This window comes from Dermacentor variabilis, chromosome 4 (assembly GCF_050947875.1).
Source record: "Dermacentor variabilis isolate Ectoservices chromosome 4, ASM5094787v1, whole genome shotgun sequence".
NCBI classification, from domain to species: Eukaryota; Metazoa; Arthropoda; class Arachnida; order Ixodida; family Ixodidae; genus Dermacentor; species Dermacentor variabilis.
In genome coordinates this window covers 161466751-161476372 of record NC_134571.1, presented here as the reverse complement: position 1 = coordinate 161476372, position 9622 = coordinate 161466751, and the positions used below count along the sequence as shown (strand labels likewise).

At 47.0% G+C, this 9622-nt stretch overlaps 1 long non-coding RNA gene across 1 annotated transcript; it reads left to right on the top strand.

Annotated features, from left to right (window-relative positions):
* Nucleotides 1–1061: 1061 nt before the first annotated feature.
* LOC142578027 (uncharacterized) lies at nt 1062–4466 on the top strand. Its single transcript, XR_012827137.1, has 3 exons — nt 1062–1460; nt 3259–3468; nt 4301–4466. It is a non-coding gene; the product is annotated as an uncharacterized LOC142578027 (long non-coding RNA).
* Nucleotides 4467–9622: the final 5156 nt, after the last annotated feature.

Sequence of the window (9622 nt, the reverse complement as noted above, 5' to 3'; positions counted from 1 at the left end):
CGCGCCGAAACGGCAGCCCGAATCGAGGTGTTTTGCCGTGCCGAAGCGCCGGATCGGACGACTGGCGAGATCGGGAGCCGCGACGCGAGGGCATTTCGCGGGCAGACATCACACACCGACCGTCTGAGCGAGGCCGCTCGCTTCGCTTGCACGTTTCCCCTTCGCAACGACTACGTCGAGTAAACCAATTGTATTTAATTACGACCGACCTAATGTGTACAGTGTTAATTGTTTTGGCAAAAATAAGCACTCTTCGACGAGCTCGGGCTGGATCGCAAGCGCCGTCGGCCGCAGCGTCCGCCTAGCTATGCCTACCGGCCCTATCGCTGGCTTTAGTGGAGCCGTCAGCGGACAACGCGCCGTCGTGAAGTGTTCTGTCACTCGCAGGGGGATAATTTTATCGACAGTGTTCGCGTAAAGCGAAGCAGTGTTGTGGAGAGCTGTTTGTATTGCGTTTCTCGACGTGGATATGAACTCAAGCTGGGGAGCTGGATGTGGGCGGAGCTTACGCGCCGCTCAATCTTTCGGATGCACGCCATGTGCACATTGCACATGTGCACGCACCGTGTGCCCCCCCCCCCCTCCCCCGAATCGCCGGAGCCTGCAGCGCCGCACGTCGGATCGAACACCGAATCGTACCGCGTGTGTCTGTATAGCTCGCTCATGGTTCGGCTTAAGTCCCTGTATATTCTTTATAAATAAGAAAGCCTACCTAGACACTAAACCCAACGATTGGGGCCTAAATGCCTGTCCGCCTCCCAGCTACGGCTTCCTTTGAGTGACAAAGTTTGATCTCGAAGGCCGTGCTTTTGCAAGCTGCATGCACCTGAAGCAATTGCGAATCTTGAAGGCAACATCCGCTTCGTTTTTATTATATATACATTTCCTTAAACTTCGTGTCACAAAGTACAATATACACACTTTTGGACCCAACAAATCTATTAAAGGACCCTACGAAATGTTATTAGGAAAAAACACGCAATTTTTTCATTTAAGATACATTTTTCAGAAAACCGCAGAGTGGCGCTACGGTAGTGTTTGTTTGGTCGACCCACCACGTTGGTAGTAGTGAATGCTTCTTGCATTTAGGTGGTATTTGAGTTATATTTTAGAAGTGCCTAGACAAAATGTGCTCCTTGTCGTGTGCAGTAACCATCCCGAACCCTCCGGACTCGTGTAACGCCATTAGTTCGCCGTGTGTTTCGAGCGATCCACCAGTGTCGACAGTGAGTGCCCTAGTACAGCGCCCGTCCGAGCTGCCTTTGTTCTGCCGAGCTGCCTGCCCGCGCTCTCGTGAAAAAGTCTGGTACTGGGGCTTCGAATCGTAGTGTATGGAAGACTGTTGAAGGTTGTGCTTTTGTGGAGCTGGAGTTCATCGGAAGTTCTACAGTGCTTGCGCCAGAGAAACGTCGGTGCCTCTGTACCTGTTAGACGAAGGAGCGTTTGCCAAGTCTTGAAAGGTAAGCAAGTTTGGCGCTTGCGCGCATTCTTGAAGCTTATGATTTACGTAATGAGCGTTGTGTAACTAGCTAGAGCAAAGCGCTTTCCTATCGTATGTTAGCCATGTTGCTGTGCACATTTAGCAAGCAATTTCACGAAAGCTTCCTCTGATGTACAGCGTACTTGCATTCTGCTACCCGCCTTGATTGCTATGCCTGAATGGGCACACAATTATGAAAACACATTAAAAGTTGGTGTTCGTTCGGTAGTTTCCTGGCAAGAAGTTATTCGCTATATAGGCATTCCCGCAAGTACAGCACATGTGTAATGTATACGTCGATGTATCATGGGCTTCGCGCGTTGACACACGGTTGCTATGTTTGACGCTTAAGCAGATAGAAGCTTGTATGAAGGTTTTTGTATGTACACAGTTCGGTTTGGAGGTCCGCGTCGCGAGAACCTGTGTGTATTGTTTATGTTCTTGAGTGTCTTCGCGTATTTGTCTTCTATGTTACAGAGCGTATATAGGCCGATATTACAATAACGTGGTTTATTTTTACCTAGACATTTCAATCAGACGCCGGCCTTTAAGAAACACAGACCAACCAAATCTTAATAACGAGATGTCAGCTCTTGCAATCGTAGGTTACGACAGTGCGTAATAATTTAAAGACTGCGATTTTGTAGCGTTACTTACCCCTCAATTCTATATCACTCTTCTCGCCCACCGCTAACGGCCGGCAGTTGCAGTACGTAGCACGGGCCGGGGCGTCGGTCAGACTACTAACTAATAGCGAAAAGGAATAGCATCGCTACAAAATCGCGGTCTTTAAATTATTACGCAAATTTTGTGCACAATGAGATGTTATAAACACATCTTGCATGTACATGAAAAAAAGGTTTACAACAGAGATAACATATATGCATGGGCACATATATGTGTCAATAAAATACTCGAGCCTCTTTCTGCCTACAGAAAAAGAAGTTATGTCTCCTCGAGGGCATGGCTGCTTGCACTAATGAACCTCCAAGGGAAGGTTTTCTCTAATCCCTATTTTTGATATATAAATGCTTATGTGACATGTCATGTACAAACTGCCTGCATCAATTTCTCATTGGGATGAGCTGTCTAAAATTTAATTTTCAGTAATAATTGCAATAATTAACTCCTTTCACCTGTCTTCTAATGACTATAAAGTTCTATGCTTCTACCTTGACAAACCTTTTATGAAATTAGTTTGATGAGGCCCAATATACAGGGCTTTCTAAATTGAAGGTATCAGTACCTATTAAAGACTATGCTAACTGTGAAAATGCTGCTTGTGTATGTGGTTTATTCACTCTGTCAGACAAAATCTTTGCACCCAAGTGCAGTCAGTAAATTGAAAACTGCATGTCTGCAAGGGGAAGTCAGAATTGTATTTGAAGACGATTGCATCTTGTTTGATAGTTCTCAAGCACTTGTGTGTCACTAATCGAGCACAGCTTGGCCAATACTCGATAAGGCTTGAAGCTTTCAATGTCTGCTAATCACTAAAACAGCACCAGATCTCACTCTGTGTCAAGGGGTGGCACACATTTGCTTAGTTCTAGGCAGATGCATGTCTTTCTTTAGCATTGAAGTTCCCAATACTTTCCAGTCTTACGTAAAAGTACACAGCTCAGTACAATGCATGTATGGTATATGTAAGGCTGCTTTGTTCTTTAAACCGAATCAACAAGAGCAGCTACTTCTGTTTTTGCAAACTTTACCCTATTTCCTAACCATTCCTTGATCATACGTGTATAAAATGAATCTGTGCTTGTATTGTTTCACAGGTAGACATCGGTGGCGGTGTATATGTTGAAAAGGGCCTGCTGAAGAGGCTGTGCCTGGATGCTAACAACTCGGGCTTTCACTTCGCGGAGGGCCTCCTTAAAGCCCCTTTTTCAATAGAAGACGTTAAAGGGAGGTCCTTCTTTTGGCGGCTGTCAAATGCCTTCCACAGAAGGATCCGTTGGATTCCAAGAAGGTCAACACCATACTAGGTATGTGTGTCACAAAGAAGCATCTTAATATTCTTCATGCAGTTTTCAACAAAACTCCTTTCATGGCAATTTCAGTGCTATCTTAGGGTATACTCCTTTCTTTCCAGCTAAAATAGCTATCAACCTGATTATAATAGCATATTATAATGCAAGCTTTGCCACCATAACTAGAAAATTGTCATTACTGTTGGCATATATATTTCTGTGATAGAGGCCCTGGTCATATGAATGCACTGATAATATAATATCCTGTCTTGTGGAAAGCTAACATGTTTAGTAACAAGCTCGCTTTGACAATGTCTGCCTGCACAGCAAAGGCATTTTCTAATCTTGCTTTAGAACGTCCATAATGCCTGTTCAACTGCTTACATGTTGCTTGTATCATTTCGTGGTTCTTAAGTGCAACACAAAAGTCAACTCTTCTATGTACCTGTGCCCAAGCAAAGCTGCAGCACAGTTCTGACTGGCACCTTGCCTTTCCTAAGATAATTCACACATGAAACTTCCATGTACTGGTCACAATACGAATATCGAAGTTCATTAAACTGAAGTTGATTTACAGCTTTTGTTTGTAGATGACAATTGGTATGATAGAGCTTATGTGTCATGCATCTGTTGGTGTTACGCACATGCATCACGCTCCCAGCTCTAATGCACTAATTCAGTCATTTCATGAATTTAGAACTTTGCAAAAAACAGGTGGAGATGTTTAGAGCTCACAGGGTTGAAAACTTGTGTCTTGTGCACTTCCTTTTTAAGAAACAGATGCATGGTGTGTTGCAATGTAACTGTAGCAAAACTAATATATTGCCTTTTTTCTTCTCTTTTCTAGACTACACAACGCAACATTTCAGCCTACTTCCAGGGCAGCTGGAGAACTCGTCCTCATTACTAGCCCGGGGATATTAAATGGATGTGTTCAAGCACAAATGTAAACCTGTCTTCTTCTGTTGCATGTCACACCTGGCCACTTGGCAATCACTATTCGCCACAGACAGATAGTTGACAGCATGTTACTAGCAAGTCGTTAGGATATATAAAGGTGGTCAATAAATAGTCGCTGCACAGTTTTTAGGAAGTAAATAAAGATTTTATTCAGAGATAATTAAAGCTTATTTTTGCAATATATAATTGCAAAAGTAATTACCTCTGAATAAAATTTTTATGTACTTCCTAAAGACTGTAAAGCGACTTTTTATTAACCACCTTTATACATCCTAACGACTTCCTAGTAACATCCTGTGAACTATTTGTCTGTGGCGAATAGTCGACAGGATGTTACTAGCATGTTGTTAGGATGTACAAAGGTAGTCAATAAATAGTCGCTTCACAGTTGACACTTTCTACCGACATAAGATAATAAGCAGTCGGTAAGAATTCTATCGACATTTTATATCTATACTTTCAATTCAATATCGGTGGCCAATAGTCGGTAGGAGGTTACTAGGAAGTTGTTACGGTGTCTAAAGACGGTTTATAGAATGTCGATAGGTTCTAGTAACATTTGTCTAAAGACGGTTTATAAAATGTTACTAAAAATTTTTGTAAGGGCTAGCCATTGAAGAAGGTGTCTTCCCTGTTGAGTCTTGTTGAGGCGCTCCCTCTGCGCTATGATCGAGGCACTTGCTAGCTCCTCAAAGGTGTTGTATACACCTAGCGCTAGTAATTTCTTTGTGCTTGTGCATGACGGTAGCTGTAAAGCCGTTTTGTACGCCATTCTTATGAGAGTGTCCATGCGCTCTGTCTCGCTTTTGCGCTTGACCTGATACGGGACGGGTGTGCGTACGTTACACGGCTGATGACAAGGGCTTGTACCAGTCTTAAGATATCGTCCTCTGTGAAACCATCTTAGCTGCGCGCTACTCTGGCGATGAGTGATGCGGTTCTTCTTATAACGTGATTAATTTCTCTGAGGCTACCTTTATGTCGTTGTTCTGCTGGACGTGCATACCTAGTATGCGTGCGGTCGGGACGCGTTTTATACGTTGCCCGGCAATGTCGAGATGTGTTGGCGGGGCTCGATGTTCCTTAGTTTGCTTGGGCCGGACTTGAAGGTACTCCGACTTGTGTGGGACACACCTTATTCCTGCTGTGGTTAGGTATGACTTGGTGTGTGCGATAGCTGTGACTAATGTGTTTTCTCTGTCGCCGTATGAACCCTTGGTTGGCCATAGGGTGATATCCTTGGCATAGAAGGCACATGCGAGGTTTGGGATGTTTTCCAGTTGTAAAGCAAGTTTTCTAAGTCCGGGATGTTGAGGAAAGGAGATATTATTGATCCTTGCGGAGTACCCGTCTGAGGTAGATCATATATGTCTGATTGTAGGCCTGCTATGCCGATGCGGGCTTTACGGTGGCTGAGAAAAGCCACGGTATAATGGTATACCCGCTCTCCGCATCCTATGGCGGCGAGGCCATCTAGGATGGTTTCGTGTGCTATATTATCAAATGCTTTTTCCACGTCAAGGGCTAGGGGTATGTTGTTGTTTCTGCCCGGTTGTGGGTTGAGGACCTCTTCCTTGAGCAGGAGGAAGACATCCTGTGCTGACATGCCTTTCCGAAATCCGTACATGCAATTGGGGTGTAGTCCATGTTCTTCCATGTGTTCTATTCGAGTGAGTACAATTCGTTCAAGAAGCTTGCCCAGGCAAGACGTAAGCGAGATCGGTCGTAATTGATCGAGCCTGCGCGGTTTTCCCGGTTTGGGTATAAGGACTATGTGAGCTGTAGTCCATTCCTCGGGTAATGTTCCGCCCGGTGTCCATATTTCTTCGTTCAGCTGCTTTGTAAAGGCTCGCAGGGTTTCATCACTTAGGTTTCTCATGATGGCGTTGGTGAACCCATCGGGACCCGGTGCCGTGTTTTTTCTCGAAGCTCTGTGCATCCGCGTACACCTCCGCATACGTGATGGGTGGATCAAGTATCTCGCTCGGAGGTCCCGGATATTGAGGGTATGGTTTCGGATGCCCGGTCCGGATTCCCGTGTATGTTTGCTGTAGTTCCTATAAGAGTTCATCCTGGGTTCCCGGATATTCGTCAACGAGTTTTTGTAGGGTTGTGTTTGTTTGTTTTCGTATTTGAAGGATCGATGATGCTGCGGAGTATGTTCCACGCCTTTCTGGTGCTTAGCGTGCCTTTAAGCGAATCGCAGAACGTGCGCCAATTGTCCCTGTGAACCTTCAGGGCATAATTGCAGGCCTGTCTTGTGACGTTTCATATCCTAAGTCTAAGTTTGCGATTTTGCTTCTGTTTGCGCCATCTTTTTGTGAGGCCTCTGCATGCTTCCCATAAGTGTATCAGATGGCTGTCGATTGCCGGCGTGTCGGTATTGGTTCGGTACACTTTAGTGTTAGCGTCATATAGTTCTTTGATGCGTTGGGTCCACTCCTTGATCGTGTTCAAGCGGCCTTGATGTTCCGGGAAGGGCGGACTTGTATCGAAATCGAGCTGTTGTCTCTCCCTAAACTTAGGCCAATTTGTAATTTTGGCTTTCCCTAGGGGTCGGCGTAGTTTGGCGGAGGCGCTGGTGATTTCGATAATGTAGTGATCACTACCCAGCGAGTCGTCTAGGACCCTCGAGCTTGTTCCCACGGTATCGTTGGTGATGGTGAGATCAGGGGTCGTGTCCCTGCTGGAGCTGTTTCCTATTCGAGTAGGCGTACCTGGTACAGTAATTAGAGTGTATTCGTGGCGCTATATGGCTTCTAGGAGCTTGGTGCCCTTGGTGTCTGCTTTCGAGTAGCCCCCATGTTGTGCTTTGCATTGAAATATCCGGTCATAATTAGGCGATCGCGGTGTTCCAGCATTCCCTGTAGGTGCCGCAACAATGACGTGAAGTCAGCCTTTCTGCCGCGGGGGGGGGGCGTATACTGTATGCGTTGCATACGACTTGTTAAGGTCTTCCCTTCTTGACAGGCCATATCGTGGTGATGAGATGTGGGATTTCCTCACCGGGGTGCACTGTGAGGGTTGTTGCCAAATCTTTGCGGACGAGCGTGACCACCCTATGGTAGCTGGGGTCGTACTGTATTTTATACCTCATAATTCGCTTCGGTTGCTCTCCCGCCTCTTGCAGGCAGACAATATCCCGGGGTACTAGGGCCGCCTGTACGTGTAGCGAGAGGGATGCGTGCTTGCTTTTAATGTACCTACAGTTCCAAGACCAGATCGTGATGCTTTCGGTTTCCATTTTAGGTTTACGGGCCATGATGGGACTTAGAGGGTATTGTGCTGTCTGTGTCGGAAGTTAGCATGCTACCGTCATCTGTCTGAGAGGGTATTTTGCTACTTTTTCGTTTACGCTTGGGTTCCTTGGTTAGGGATTCGTTAACGTATTTCTTTAAGTCTTGGAATTCCGCAAAAACTGTTCAAATAGTTGCTGTATTTGTTGTATTATTTGTTGTTGTGTTTGTTGCAGTGCTTGTCGCAATTCGTCCTGGGTTACCAGGTTGCTCTCAGACGGTGAATGCGCCTGAGGCTGCTTTGGCTCTGTTGTTTGGGGGGAGGGGGGCAGTTGTGTTTGTAGTGGCGGATGTCCGGTGAGAGTGCTTAGCTGTGTTAATTGAGATTGTGGCGATCGCTCACAGGTCGCCGCGTGTGCCGATTCAAGCATGGCCACTGTTTTCATTAAAGTTTTGATTTTGTGCTCGTAGTCGGTTAGACGCTGTTTTTGCTGTCTACTTTCCCTCAATGACTCTCTGTTATTCTGGATTTTGTGTGATCGGTGTGGATGTGTTTCGTGGCTTGGGAGCGACGACTTCCGCCCAGCTTACCTCGTGTGAAGGCTTCTGCTTCCTTGCCGGAGGCGACGGGTTCCTTTTGGGTGTCGGTGGTGCCCGATGCTCGTGGCTCGCTGGCCGGGAGCGGCAGCGTTCCTCGGTATTGACCGGCCGGCCGCGAGTGTCCGCCCTGTAGTTCTCTCCTTCGTCTTCCGAGGCGAACCTTTCGACTTCATCGGGGCTGATGATGGTGTGGGTCGGGGTCGAACCAGTTTGAGTCGCTGCTTGCACGAATGGTCACCGGTTGGGTGGGCCTCCCCGCACGAGGCGCAGTTTATCTCGCATTTGTGGCCGTCGGTTGGATTAAGCAGTCCGCACAATCTACTGATGGGTCTGTCTGGGTTTGGGCACACGTCGGTACGGTGGCCTTTTTCTCTGCCGATCTTGCAGACTTGGAGCGTCGGTCTAAATGGATAGCAACGGAGTTCGCCCCCATAGTAATACACAAATTGTGGTAGATGGTGACCAATAAAGGTCAGCGCTGCACTTTGAGGGGCACCGATCATCCTCACTGTAAGAATTTCCACGCGTTGTGTTCTAACTCTGAGGTGGGCCATGAGGGTTTCGGTGGTTGTGTGCTACGGTACCACTCCTCTGAGGGTGCCTTCTCCTTGGGCGGTGTATGCGAGCACTGCGTGATTTCTGCCGCCAAGTGTTAAGGTGTGGATGTGTCTTGCTTTTTCGGCGACCTCTTTGTACTGGGTCGATAGGATGGCTATGTTGGATCCCGGGTTGATTCTGAGTATGAATTTGTCATTCCTGAACTCGTTGTGGCACGCGTCGATGATCGCTCGTGCAAGTGTATGAGTGCGCGCGTTTCTTAATGGCAGACCTTGATTTGGACGAATGATTATTTTGTAGTCATTTTTCGGAAGCGGTGGAGGTCTAGCGACTCTCCGCGTTGTTGATGTCTTAGTGGTAGTTGCGGGGTCTTGGGGCTTCACACTACCGCGTCGCCTCTCCAAGGCTTCTTGCTTGCGTTGCTTTTGTGTTCGTACTGATTGCCAATTGAGATCTTCGCTCACGGTGTTATGGTACAGAGTTTCTTGGCTCACCGGTTCGGTAGTCTGGTCCATGCGTTCTTCTTCGTGTCCTCCGGAAGTTGTATGGAGGGGATCAACGATCGTAGTCGCTTCGTTGACCATGATTAGGCTAAGTGCCGTCGCGGGAATCCCCGTCAGCGAAGCGAGCGGCTGCCGCCGCTGATTAGGGTTAGCGTCTCACCCGTGGTGACAAAACTTTCAAGAATCCTCCTGGGGCCCTCGGTGGTCGAATTTCGACGGGGGTGGCGTCGATGCGGTCCTTATAACGTTAGGAAGCTGGTGAAAGCGTTTCGTGTCGTTTTCCTTTGAAAACACCATCAAAAACTCACGAAA